Source organism: Trichechus manatus, unplaced genomic scaffold (assembly GCF_000243295.1).
Source record: "Trichechus manatus latirostris isolate Lorelei unplaced genomic scaffold, TriManLat1.0 scaffold00001, whole genome shotgun sequence".
NCBI classification, from domain to species: Eukaryota; Metazoa; Chordata; class Mammalia; order Sirenia; family Trichechidae; genus Trichechus; species Trichechus manatus.
Genome location: NW_004443937.1, coordinates 43,729,216 through 43,742,089, shown reverse-complemented (window position 1 = coordinate 43,742,089; position 12,874 = coordinate 43,729,216). Strand labels below are relative to the sequence as shown.

The 12,874-nt window shown below is 47.0% G+C and overlaps 1 protein-coding gene across 1 annotated transcript in view; it reads left to right on the top strand.

Moving 5' to 3' along the window:
• Positions 1 to 4,541: 4,541 nt before the first annotated feature.
• PRICKLE2 (prickle planar cell polarity protein 2) overlaps positions 4,542 to 12,874 on the top strand; it is a 139,894-nt gene continuing 131,561 nt past the window's right edge. Inside the window, exon 1 of the mRNA XM_004368662.1 lies at positions 4,542 to 5,062. The gene's annotated coding sequence lies outside the window, so the exon portion shown is untranslated. The remainder of the gene's footprint in view (positions 5,063 to 12,874) is intronic.

Genomic DNA, 12,874 nt, shown 5'->3' with positions numbered 1-12,874 from the left:
AACTTTGTTACGTGTATGGAACTTCGGTGATATTATAGGAGTTGGGATTTCACAATAGCAGGTGTTTGCCTAGACCGGCCAGGGCTGGTGCTGGCCTTCATCTTCTTGAAGTCCTCCCAAGACCGAGATGCTAACGTTTCTCTGAGAGTGTGCCAGTTTTGGTTGTCTCAGTATTTAGAAATCTCCCCTAGAAGGCCCCCTTCAGAAGGTCCGAGTGAAATCTCTCTTTAGTTCATTTAAAATCTGTTCCTTCTTATTTTCCACCTTTGGAAATGGAGATTTAAAAAAAATATACTGTTCATCTTGTTCGTCACCACCTTCCGCATTAAAGCCCTTTCTCTTGGAGGCCAGAGTCCTTGTCATCACTTACCCTGCCCTTCTGTGAGCTAACCAGCAGCGATTCGCTTAACCTTTCCCATAATCCTCTAATAAGATTCTGGCTAATGCTTTGTAGAATGGAAAGATGATTCGATTTTCCGGCGTGTGTGGCAGCCCCTTTGTCAATACCTGCCAGCGTCAGCGTGATGCTGATGGCCGTCTTGTGCCCATACAGACCGTCTTTTTTTTATGCATTTGTGCTAAACTTTCCCTCGTGTTTATGCTCCTCCTCCTGCCTGGAGCCCCCTCTCTGGCTACTAAAAGGTGACCTGACTCAAGTCCTACCTTTCCTGATTCCTGATCATGTCAGCCACAATCAGTCTTGCCCCTGTCAATCTCCCTAGATACAGTATGCAGCTGTGGTCATTTGTTAATGTCTTAGCATCCCACTCAAATGGAACGTTCCAGAGGTCAGCATTCGCATCCTGCTCTGCTATCCCAGGGGAGCCCTGGTGGCGCAGTGGTTAAGAGTATCCCAACAATAGCTCCCTACGTCTCACAGATCCCCAAGAAATGCTTGATTGAGTGGCACGTATGCATTGCCTGTTTTAGTAAACACAGTGTGAATTGTGTCCCTATTTACCACGTCTCTGAAATTTCCAAAGTTGCCTTTCATTGTCTGATACCTAGCAAGTATATTTTCCAAAAATCCTGAATAGAATGGTCTCCAGGATGAAAATAATTGTCACAAGAAGTCATCGATATGTGGATTTTTTTAATCTTGACAGTCTGTGCACGGGGGATGCACTGACTCTCCAGCTTCCTTGTCACCGAGCATGCTCGCAGAGCACGTGCCCTGAGAGGGACTTAGTGGATGCACTTCTGTATCATCCTCCTCCTGACTGCAGTTAGACCTCTGGGGTCTCTGCACACGTCTGATCAGGACACGCATCGTATTCCCCTCTAATTGCTTGCTTAATTGTCTGTCTTCCCCTCTCATTTCTAAGCTCTTTTAAGGCAGGGCCTGTGCCTGTCTTGGTCACCTTGGTGTCCCTGAGGCCTAACGCAAAACCAAACAAACCAAACCCTTTGCTGTCAAGTTGACTCCAACTCATAGCAACCCTGTAGGACAGAGTACAGCTGCCCCATAGGATCTCCAAGGCATGGCTTGTGGATTTGAACTGCTGACCTTTTGGTTAGCAGCCGAGCTCCTAAGGCCTAACACCGTATCTCGCCAGTAGTAGGTGCTCATTTAATGAGTGAATGGACACAGGAATGAAGGGATGGGACATCCAGGCATCACAATCGTTGTCTTGCCTGTTGTACAGCTTCGTTTTGACGGCTTTTTTCTCTAGTTTCATTGTTGTTGTTGTCAGCTGCTGGTGACTTGGCCCTGACTCATGGCAACCCCATGCCCAACGGGATCTGACCATAGTGACCCACAGGGTTTTCACTGGCTGATTTTCAGAAGCAGATCGCTAGGCCTTTCTTCCTAGTCTGGAAGCTCCGCTGAGACCTGTTCAGCATCACAGAAACATGCAAGCCTCCGCTGATGGACTCGAGGTGCTCTGGCCACACATTGAACCTGGGTCTCCTGCATGGAAGGCGGGAGTTCTACGCTGATGCACCACTTTCTCACTATTTTCACAGTAACTGAAAAGTGTTTGCGTTGCGTCTTGTAGAGAAGAGCATGTCAGCCGCTCACCCACATTAGGTGAACTTGGAGCTGTGCCCTAAGAATGGGGGTGATTTTGCAGTCTTCCACTTAGCTCCTTCCTCCTGCATTTTGAACATGAACTGGTCAGTTTACTAGTTAGTATCAAGTTAACTGTGGAAGTCATATCATTTCTTCTTCTACCAATAGCAAACATTTATTGTGTACTTGCTAGGCATGGTGCTAAGTGTTCCACATTGATTCTCATTTATCCTCACATCAGCCCAATGAGGGTAAGCACTGTGTTTTTATCCCCGTGTTATAGATGAGAACCTCAGTCCCCAAATCACAGACCTAGCAAGTATTAGCCAGGGTTTAAACCCAGGCAGTCCATTCCAGGTCCCACGTTATATTGCTAACCCTTATGAAGTTGGTATCCATTGCTAAATCTATTCCAGATTAAAATTAATCTCTTTTCGCTTTCTGTATTCCAGCTTTTGTCTTCGTTGTCAATTACTTACGAATTGCTTCTCATCATTCTCGGATGATAACCCTAATGATAAAGAGATCAGAGAGTAATGTGCTTGTCTTCAGATGAAGAAACTGGGGCAGAAATTGTTTAGTGACTTGTCGATGGCCATACCAGTGCACGATGCCGCTGCTTCCACATGACCGTTGGGGGCCCCAAACTGTTATATTTTTAATAGACTTTAAAGGATTTACAGATGTGGGGGACCATCCGCTTCCCCGCAAGTTCTGAGTTACGTGAAATGGAGATCTAAAGCAGAACGTTATTCATTCTCTTGTGCTTGGTTTCTATTCCTGAAAAGTTATGCCAGGTCCTGTGATTCTCACCGTGAAAAGTCTCTGTGAACCAGAGAGAGGCATTCTGAAAGAAGTTATTAAGCATTATTAATACAATTACAGGTAACAAAAGACATCATTTAACTCCCGACATCCAACAAAGAAATTCATTTGAAGCTCCAGGAACTCCAGCTGGAAGGGCAGAACTCATCAGAGTGGGTTCTTCAGGCGGGAAAGTGTGGCCAGGAGCCACGCTGGCTGCATTGTCCCCCAGGATGCCTCTGTGCCTGATAGAATACACCTCTCCCCAGCCTCCTCTGCACATTCACCCATGCTTCCTGTCACAGGCACAGAGTTCAGAGTACTGGCTTTGCTTGTGCTTTTCTCTCACCTGGCCCAGGATACTGAAAAAATCAAAGATGACCATGGAGATACTCAGAAGTAGGGACAGTGACCGTCCTGGTGAGAGAAAAGCCTTGTGTGCATTTTTCTGACTTCATCCAGAACATCAGAAGCAGCTGTTATTTATTGCATATCTGATGTTGGGTTATCCCTCGGCACAGTCCATTAGATATGTGTGCCGTCTGTGTTAACACTGGAACATTAGCTCTGTGAGAGCAGAGATGCTTCCCATCCCCAGTCTCTAGAACACTGCGTGGCACGTAGTATGTGCTCAGTAAATGGGTTTTGACTGAGCGAGTGAGTGGTACAGATGAGGACATTGAAGATGGCCAAAGGTTAAATTACTTGTTCAAGGTCAGATTACTAGCAGGAAGCAGAGCCAGGATTCAAACCCAGGACTCGAACCCGGGACTCCCCGACTTGCTAGAGTTCTTCTTTGTGATTGCTCCGATAGGCCTCTTTATGGTACAGAGATTTGGAGGTTGGAGGCTCAAAGGTGTTTAACAGAGGTTCAGCCTGAGGCCCAGGAAACATGGGCTCTGCTTCTTCCTTTCCTGAAATTCTCAGTGTGACTTTGGAAAAAAAAAATGTCAAAACCTCAATTTCATAATCTGTGAAATGAGAAGATGAAGCGATGCTGTCTGAGGGTTTAAGGGTCCTTAGAAGCCCCTGGACAGGCCTGTGCTTGTAATGTCCCATGCTCTCCTGGAGCTGGGGAAAGGTGGGGGGCTAAGTCATAATCTAAGCATGTAAGGAAAGCAGTAACTTTTGGGGTTGCACAAAAACTCACAGGTGACGTAGTTCCAGGCCAACAAACAGCCAATGCGCTGAAATGAAAGTTGAAGAGAAAAGAAAGAAAAACCAAGTAGAGGCATTTGGATGTTTGCCACAGCTTTTTTCTTTTTTTCCCCTTCTTTTTTTTTTTGGTGGGGGGTGGGGGTGGGGTGGGAAAGACAGCTCTGATCTCACTCCTGCGCTGGTGCGGCAGCTGGCAAGCATTTAATCTGAAACAGGCTCGCAGGTTGATAGCTGTGCCCAGATCGGATCCTGGCACGTAGGAGCTCAGCCCTTAAAAAGAAAAACTAGGCGTGCCTTTTAAAAGCCTCTCTTATTCTATTTGATTTTTTTGGTACTTGTTTGGGGGCTGCATAGCTGGAGCCTTTGCATCCAGCAAAGGCTTTCTTCCCCTCTCCAGGGTTTAGGGCTTATTGATTTGGAAGGTAAGGCTAATTTACATGTAAATAATCCCCGTGCTGGGCAGCAGGGACAGGGCTGTCCAGATGCCATGATGGACTTGCTGACATCACGGCTTCATTAGCATGCGGAGGATGCAGGCTCTGCAACAGTGACTCGGGCTCCACCAGCAGCTCCGCCGACGATTATTATTATTTCTTGGCGAGCTGCTCATTTCCTGGTTCAGCGTCTTGGGCTCGGCAAGCAGCTGACTGGTCACCCCGGGTCTGGCTCAGGAACAGTTGGTGACACTGAGTCTGGGGTCTGTGACTTCCTTCGGATGGTCGTGAAGAAGGGGAGTTAACACGAAGCCGGGTTCTCAGGAAGGGGATCGGAGCTTGAAGGCGGATCCAGAGGAAGGGTGGAAGTCACCCTTTTCCACTGGCTTGGTGGGTCCCCCAGCCGGGTCTTGAGCCAGCAACGCTGCTGTCTGTGAGGGAGCGCAGAGCAGCTGGGGTGGGAGGCTGCTGGCCGCTTCAGGAAGGGTCTGGATTTTGAGCAGGGTTTTGACAAGAAGATGCTTTGGCCGCCAGCAGCCCTGCCTGCGTTCTTGGGAGCCAGTCCCAGGGAGAAAGTGAACTGGGGCAACTGACAAGCTCAGCAGGTCTGGCAGAAGCTTCCTCCGAGGCTGAGCATTTCTCCTCTCTAGAGGTAGGTAAGAAATTTGCTCTAATTCACGAATCGAAACCAGAGCATATTTTCTAGTAAGGATGAGAACGCATTTGAGGAGGACCTCAGGGCTATGTTACGTGGACAAGGTGGCATTTTTGGTGGCCTTCTGACACCTTTTGCCTTTCCGCCTCGTGTTAGGAAGCTCAGCTGCAAAGTGGTATATGTTACAGCTGTAGGGAGTCTGGAAGAAATGCTTGATAAGTTCTTAAGAAGCAGCATTTCTCTACAAGAACACTTGAAGGAGTACAGTTCGCTTGAAAAAAGAAAAGGAGTAATGGGGGAGAGGGTTGAAAAACCAGACGCCTGGCAGTGTTCGTGTGCAGCCGAGTCGTTTCAGCCCGGGATGTCAGAAACCATCAGGGGCTATAAGGAATGAGGGCTTGGCTGGGACTTCAGGTGGAGAGATGGCGCTCGAGTTATTTCGGTTTAATTTTAGCCACCGCTTTCAGATTAGAAATGGTGACAGAGCTCCAGAATGTGACTGCACAGCCTGTGTGAAACACATGACTCCGTCTGTTCTCCAAACTGGGTTTCCTGCAGGAGCGTTCCTGGTTAGTTCTCCTCACTCTTGGTTTCCCAAAAGCCCGTCATAGCGTTGGTAATCTGCTCTGGCGTTCTTGAGATGGAATACAGATTTTTAATCCCATTATTCTTTGTTCTGTGGTCTTGGACTCTGATGGGGTCCGGAGAGACCTTTATGATCCACAAATAATCCGGCCTGGGCCGAGTCACTCGGGGGTAGGTGATCTGTACCTGATGCAATGCCATCCACCAGTCTGAGCATCGCTTTTGTATAACTTAGGCATGATTTCCCCGGTGAGTGAGTTCTGCTTACAGTGTCCATGCACCGGTAGCCACGGTCGGGAGGCCTCCAGTGTGCCGCAAGGGCACGTACCTAGACTGCTGGCTGTCTAGTCGGAGGCTTGCACGCCTGCAGTCGGCTTTGCTTGAACATCTCTTCCCGGGGAGAGCTTTAACCATCTCTGTGAGGCTTAAACTAAACGAAGCATCCTCGCCTCCTTGCTGGAGGCCAAATCGCCTTCTCCACTCGAGCTCCCCAGAAGGCTTGCTGGCTGCTGATGGCTTTCACAGATGGGTCAGGATGAGGTCCCCAAGGCTCCAGAGTAAGTCCCAACTTTGGCAGAATTACCACATTCTGGAAATTTGGATTTTAATGCCTCCTCGAGTGCTTGTAAAGGTTTTGCCTTTCCATCAAATGTTGTTTCCCCTCAGGAATTCTTTTTCAGTGTGACAGTTAAAACATATTGGCTCCATCGGTCACTGCCATCTGTGTAAGCAGTCCTGGGGCAGCCAGGAAGAGTGAAATAGCCTCATTTGAAATGACAGGTTTGCAAGGGTGCACTCATGCCATGTGGGAAGAAGTAGAATACGGGAAGGAAGATGCGTTTATGGAAGCTTAAGGAATGAGAAGGGAACTTAGAGGTTAGATGGGATGATGTTTACCACGGCTTGGCCTCTGGATTCAGAAAGAACTGAAGACACTCAGAGCTGCCTGTCTGAGCACTGATTCCTTGTCTGTAAATGGGGAGAGCAGTAGAGCCAGATGAGCAATAGGAAAAGCATTTAGAGCAGTGCCTGGCTACATAGTAAAACTCAGTAAATGTTAGCTATTGTTATGGTGGTGGTTGTTACCTTTATATCATTATTATTATAAGTGTTGTTGCTAAAAGCAAAACCATCCATTGAGAAGGAAATATGCTTACATCCATTGGTTTGCAAAGAGGCTTTGCTAGTGGAGAAGGTGCCACCTGCAGTCACTGTGATGTCCGGATTCATTCCCACGCAAAGAAACTTTTTACCCTAGGGGTTGAGCTGACAGAATAAAACATATTATCTAGAGCAGCTGTATCTGCACAACTGAATGACCGGATGGTATAATTAAAATCATTTAGTGTTAGCCGGAGCCCAGGAACCCTCCAAGGAGGCGTCCTGTCTAGGCAGCTGACAAATCACATGTTGAAAGCTGTGGGATCCAAATTGGAATCAGTGTATTTCTGGATTTCTCTTCTGCTCCAGCTTCGCATGCAAGAGCCAGTCCCATTCTGTCTTTTCAGTGCAGACGCTTGGCATTTCTTCTTCGTCTGGAGATGCCTCTGAGCATGTGACCCACCTGCTGGCTGGCTCCTCAGAAGTTTCAAGGCTAAACTCACACCACCACGTGGGTTGCTTCAGCTAATGGGAAGGCTGCTGAGGGAGAGGAACAGGCCTCCCTGCCCAGCGACCGTGCGTGACCCAGACCTTCCCTGCCTTGGTTTTGTGTCCGCTGACAGGACAGATCTTTGTCAGACGTGGGATCTTCCTCCTTCGTGCCAGCGAGCATACTTCAGTCCACAGCTGAACAGCTGTTTCTCCTTTCCCTTCAACATCTCTCTTTTTAATTTATGTAAAATGGAACTCTGGCCCATGGGTGTAAAGACAGATTAAAAGTGAAGGAGAGGAGCGAGAGATGTCTGCATAGACATCTCTCTCCATCAGGAGACACAGAAGTGGGGCTTGCCAGTTGCCTATGGTCTTTGGTTGAGCTGTGTTTGCATGGGGAGTGATATTTGTACCTTGATTGTAGTCCATCTCCACCGTCTCTGATGTCTGCGTGAACTCGGGAGAGCTGCCTGGCCGTTCTGGGTGTCGGACTTTGTTTCCTCTTGGTGCCGGTCCCATTTAATTCCCGCCTTGTGAACAATGGGAGGTGGGAGTTTTCATGCCCATCTGACAGGGACACTGAAGGTTGGAGAGGTAGAGGAACGTGCCCCAAACCTCACAGCTGGTGTCAGTTTCTGGTACCCAGTCCAGTGCTGCTTCGTTGCACATCGATTCCAAGTGCTGTGGGTTCGAGAAGGCTCAGACTCTGTACTGAGCTGCCTGCCTTGTATTACCGTAAACTTCCTTGTTCAGAAGCCAGCAAGCCATAGCCGTTCCCTTCTCTGTTCTCAGATACAAAAGAGTTAACATGCTGTGCCTCTCAGAGGGGAGTTCTGGGTGGGATGTGGGTGAGGATTTTGTGCGTGTTATGTGTACTTGAAACCCACTGAACCTTTCTTTGCTCACTCCGTCCGTGGCTGTGACGCTGGCAGTCAGGTGGCTGCCTGGGAGCGGTGAGCGTGAACTCCTGCAGCGTGAGCAGCTGGGGAACTAGGTGTTGGCAAAGTCGTTTTCCTGGTTGATGCTCTTGACTGACGCTTTCCTCTTTGCTCTTGTCCCAGCCTGTGAAGACTTTCAATGACAGGTTCTGGTTTTTGTACTTTGTCCGTGTGTGTGTGTGTGTGCGCGCGCGCGTGTGTGTTCTTGAATAAAGCAAGGGAGAAAATGTTGGATAAGGTCACTCTGAATTTCCACTAACATAAGGCTCCAAAATCTCCACTGGGAACCTGGCCAGTTGGGTTTGGAGACTTGCTTTCTGTTTTCCTTTGGCCTGGTGTTTGAACGGTTCTTTGTCTGGAGACTGAAAAGCAGAGGCTTTGCTTATTCGGTTATTTCCCTGGGGACAAGGCGGAGGGAGAAAGAAGCAAGGCTGGAGTGTGTGTGTATGTTTGGATGTGGGAGTTGGGAAGAGGGGAGGGGAGGGAGGAGAGAATGGGGAAGCAGCTGGGAGAATATCCGAGAACTTTCCAATCCTCCATGAAAGCACAGAGCTGAAGGCTCCCTTTGGGTGAGGTTGCACCTCATAGGACAAGAGCCTCTCTTCACCTTCAGCTAGAAGCTCTTCTCTCCATTTTTGCTGCAGATCTCAACATGCAGCCACTTAAAATGCTAAAACCCTCCTAGGGGCTTAACACAGTGCACATTTTCCACCAGAGCCAAAAAAAAAAAGTGTATTAGTGGAAAGGGGCACATTTTCAAGCACATCATGAGCCTGCCTTTCCTTGGTGGTGCTCAGGATAAACTTCACAGGCTGTAATGCATATGAGACTCAAGTTGATCGAACCGAAGGCTCGAATGTAAGCGGAAGATGAGAACAGCACTCTGGAAGGCGCAGACTGCAGAGACATCTGTGGGAGGAAGTGGATCCTCCAGGAATTCAGGTGCAGCCCCATCTGATGTTTTTCGTGAAGCTGAAGGTGGAAGCCACAATGACGATTCCTGCTGTCTGCTTCTTCCTGGTCCTGGCATGTAGGCTGTGTATGTAAACTATCCTGGGCTACTGATGGCGTCACAGGTACCATTTTTCCCTGGGGGTATGGAGCAGAGATGGACTCTAGGCTGGCACCCCAGCAGCCCAGCACCCTGCCTGTCTTCCGTGATGAGTGGCTGGTTTGAGTTGTCTCCGTTGCTGTGTCTCTGGGAGCGCCTTTAGCTTCATACCGTCACCCCTCCTTAAGGTTTCTGGTGGCACAAATGGTTTACTCCTGTCTATTAGCCGAAAGGTTGGTGGTTCGAAACCATCTGGCAGCTCCACAGATGAAAGGCCTGGCTGTTTGCTTCGGTAAACGTCACTGCCAAGAAAACTCTATGGAGCTCAGTTCTACTCTGTAACATATGGGATCACCATGACTCAGAATTAACTCTATGGCAATGGAGTTTGGGGAGGGTTTCTTTGGCGGGGGGGGCTTTAAAATAAAACCTTATAAATATTCTCCAGCCCCAACCAGGGTTAAGAGTAACTGGGACAGGAATTCTCAGCGTTTGATTTAGTCTGGGCAGGATGCCATTTCTAGCTCTTTTCTTGGCATCCTTTTGTCGGTTGTGAGTCCTCAGAGATGCTTGTTTATGGAAAATCCAGGACTCAAGCGAGAAACAGCTATGCTTTCTATGGTCACAGGGTCAAAGATCATTTGGGGGTAGCTGTCAGTATATATGTAAGTGTGTGCTTTGGGTGTCCATGTGTCTGTATGTAGTTTGCGTGTTAGTGTTTGAATGAATCTACAGAAAAAATAACTATCATATATTGAGCACCTACTATGTGCCAGCTGACATGGAAGATGCTCTACGTAGCCGACTTATTAATTCTTGTAATAATCGTGCAGCTAGGTATTGTTCTCTATCTCTAGTAATTGAGAAACCAGGACTCCCAGAGGTAGAGTAACTTGCCCAGTGTTACTCATGCGGCGAAGGTGAAGCTGAGATTCAAACCCAGGGTAATCATAGTCCAAAGCCTGAATTGTGTCCACCATTCCAGACTTTCTTCTGCTTGTTTACTGTAATGTCCTCTGTAGATATTTTTTCCTTTTCTTTCTGGATCTTCTCTATGGGTCCCTCATTTGAGAAGCACCTAAACTATTTCACAGTTGAATTAAAATCCTTTTGGTTGATCTTTTGGTAAAATTGGAAACATCCAGAGAATGTTTCAGGCATAAAGACAGAACACTGGGTCTTCTTCATGCGTGGTTTTGGATGTTGCTTTGACAATGGAAACTTAAGATTGGTTTGAAAGTCAGGAAGACACTGAGATGAGGAGTGAAGACTGCAGGGCACTGCAGAAGCCCTTTGTTGGACGAAAGGGAGCGTGTGAAATTCTGTTGTGTTTACCTCGTGGTCATAGGCAAACCAATTGGAGGCTGGAGGGAGGAGCCGTGCTGGTTGGCTCTCCATCCCCACTTGCAGGCACATCAGGTACTAAGTAGAATGGACGTATTCTCAGGCAACGTCCTCCCCCTTCCTGGGCCTCATTTCTTTCATCTCTAAAACAAGGATCCTGTGTCAGATGATCTGGAAATTCTCCTCCAACGCTGACCTGGATGAGTGTGAACTTTCAGAAATGCATCCAGCCTTGTCAGTGAAGGGGTGTGATTTGCACTGTTGGCTGCTCTTGGGCGGGGAACTAAAAGGTCAAGTTTTAAATCAGAACCTGGCCTTCTGTGTTATGAGTACATGCTGCAGTATGAGAAGCAGTCGGCGCTCTCCAGAGAATGACTTGGGGCGTCTGGAAGAACATCTGACCTTTGAACATTTCATACTGGTGAAGAGAGGGTAGATGCACCCCTCAGTGTGGAGGAGTTGCCTCTTCACCCTCAGAAGCTCTCCAGGGCTGTGTTACGTATGCAGGCGTCCTGCAGAGTTCAGGAGACCAGAGCTTTTCTTATCCGGGTGCATACAGCTGGGGAGTTGCTGAAACGCGGATTCTGCGTTTCTAAGAAGCTCCCTGGTGATGCCGATGCTGCGTCTTCTGTGCCATCTTTAGGATAGGCATGGAGTGCTCCAGAGGAAAGAAAAACTGACTAAATTCAGGAAGCCTGGGTCCTGGTCCCAATTATGCCGTTCCTTATTTGAGTAAACTTCAAAGGAATCACTTAGCTTTCCTGTGATTCAGTTTCTACATCTACAGAGTAATAGAAAGGATTGATAACTAACATTTAATGACTGCTTACTACGTGCCAGGCACTGTGCTCACTAATTTGTAGGTTGTGTCTTATTTCATCCTCGTGATACTCTTACACGCTGGGGACTGTTAATATCTATTGTTGTTGTGTGCATCGAGATGATTTCAACTCATAGTGACCCAGTATGACAGAGTAGAATCGCCCCGTAATGTTTCCAAGGCTGTAATCTTTATGGGACTAAATCGCCAGGTCTTTTCTCCATTGGAGCTGCTGGTAGGTTCAAACTGCTAACCTTTTGGTTTGTAGCTGAACGCTTTAACCATTGTGCCACTAGGGCCCCTTGTTATCATCTGTATTGTACAGATGAAGAAACTAAGCACAGAGAAGTTAAATAACTTGTCAAAGGTCACACAGTGAGTAATTGACTGCACTGGGATTTAAAATCACACGCTCTGACTCTGAAGCCTTGTATCGAGCAACTTGTAGAGATAATAGATGTGAAAGATCTTGGAACTTATTTGTACGTGTGTGTGTTTGTGTCTGTTACACAAATATAACATATAAACAAATACATTCACTTATGTGATATGTACACTTATAAATATTTAGGGCACCTGAGATTATAAAAGGTAGATTGTATTGTTTTTAAGTTAAAAAAAATAAAAAGTGTTTCCAAGTTATATAAATTAAAGTCAAATGGTTGGTGAAGTTTTGACGAGCATGGGTGTTTACTCTGTTGTCTTTGATAGTTCAGCTAAAAAAAAACAAAACAAACAAACAAAAATGTTACCTAAGGGAAATGTTCACCGGATTGGGAGGCTCTGGTTTCTAGAATTATTTAGAATTAAATCTCAGTTGGTTTTCACTCTTATTTATTTGTTTTGCAAATTTGGATTTAGTATCTCGGATCTCTTTTCTGCCTTAGTATATGAAGAGCAGGATTAGGTCAACTGAGTGTGTCTTTTGATTCCACATATGGCAGCCGTATTATCCTAAAGGGGAATTCTCAGTGTACCTGTCTTGTGAGTGGGAATTGTAAGAGGTTTATTGTGAGGGTCATCTGAGTTTGAGATCTGCAACTTACTGGACAACAGGCTGTGATCTGGCAGGATAAACGGATGTCTGCTTTCATCCTTCACTCTTCCTCGTTATTCCCCCGAAGCATCTGTTTGAATGAGAGAGGAAATATTCCTCAGCGGGGAGAATTATCTTCGGTCAACTGTGTAGCAGTGATCGGCTCCGTTCTTGGAAACACCCTGCCCACAGGGTTAGTATGCCAGATACTTGGTACTGCATCACCATCTGCAGTATCCCGTGTCCACTGCAGACCTTGTTACTAATCACACGCTCTTCTCTGTCAGGCCCAGACACCACTTCAGAAGCCTTCTCAACACAGCCCTCCAGGTTGCCTGTGCCAGTCAGTTGTAAGTGGCCCAGGACATTTAACCGACTTAACTTTTTTTTTTTTTTTGACTCATCCAAGTGTGGGTTTATTTTTCTTTTATTTATTTAATTA